We start from the raw sequence: 1,461 nt of genomic DNA, 5'->3' as shown, positions 1-1,461 counted from the left end.
CCAATGGCCTAATTTCTTCCTGTCAGGGTCCAACTCTCAAGGGTTTTGCTGTCTCTCACCATCACCCCACTAGACCTATAATTTTAGTACCAGAATCTCTGGATTACACACTGAACCCAAATAAAAAGAACAGCACCATGTATTAACATTTAACTATCTCATTAACCTCCAAGAGTATTATCATTACAAACATTAGAGCTAGTAATTAATGGGGTTGGAGGCTACAATAAGAGAGAGGTGGGAGCAATGAGCTGAGAGACAAACAAATGAAATGGTAAGAAAGCATATTGCACCAACTGAGAAGGTCAAGAATGCAGAGTATTTTATACTGTAAGTCCTTGACATCCCAAAAGGACAAAGAGTGAAATAAGACAAAATTCTAGACTTACGCAGTATTCTGAGACATTTAACCCTTTATTTTGACTTGTAATATGTTGTGATAAAGTTAGCCAATGACCTAAATAGATTTTGTAAATAATACATTCTTTCTCACCATTATAAAAGGCCATTTTATTTTATTTCATAACCGTGTGTGTGTGTGTGTGTGTGTGTGTGTGTGTGTGTGTGTGTATGTGTGTGTGTGTGTATGTATACTGGTATTTTTTCTATCCTGTTTTTGTATCAGGAATGAACGAATATTGGGTTTTTAGATCTTTTGTTTCCCCTCTCACTCTGTTCCCGGGTCTCATCAATTCTCCTTTCAGAATCCCTTCCAAGACCCGCTGCTTTCTATCTCCAGTGCCCCAGCCTGGGTAGCCACACCCTTGAAAGTCCTATCAGGCTCATTCCTTATCCTGCCTGTGCTCACACTTCATGTCTTCCACAGCTGTCTCCATGCTGGGGAAGAAAAACTCAACCAATTGTGTCTCCTCTCACTTCACCAATAGGACCTCTTAGAGAAAGTCTCCCCCACTTTGAGTTTATGGGGCTCTCTCCCAACCTCTCCTCCCCTCTCATCAGCCATCTTCTTGTGCAGTTCTATATCAACACAGGGCTCCTTTTTATTCTTCAATGGGCAAAATCTTGCTGTTAGAGGACCACTCAGCCTATTGTCTGTTGAGAACTCTCTTATCCTTCCATCCCTAATACACCTTAAAACTCATTCTTCGTAAGGATGCCATTTATATGCCTCTCCATGTGAATGATATCTTCTAATTTGGACAAAGAGCAGCTTGCCATGCCAGACACTGCTTCTCTATAGTCCATACCTTTCTTTGATAACATTGGTATTTGTATAATGTATTTATGGTGTGTGTATCATTACTTCCTCTCTTCCTCTGTTACTTTATGGTAACTTCCTTATATGTACAGACCATGTTTATCCACAATAACTGCCAAGAGAGTATGATACCCACAGTAGTTCCTCAAGTATTCTGTTAATGAATAATTGACATGTTACTGCTATCTGAATGAGTATGTGACTTCTCTCATTCTTTATATTCAAACAGGACACGGAATCTA

Source organism: Rattus norvegicus, chromosome 1 (genome assembly GCF_021556685.1).
Source record: "Rattus norvegicus strain SHRSP/BbbUtx chromosome 1, alternate assembly SHRSP_T2T, whole genome shotgun sequence".
Lineage (NCBI taxonomy): Eukaryota > Metazoa > Chordata > Mammalia > Rodentia > Muridae > Rattus > Rattus norvegicus.
This window is presented reverse-complemented; position numbering follows the sequence as displayed.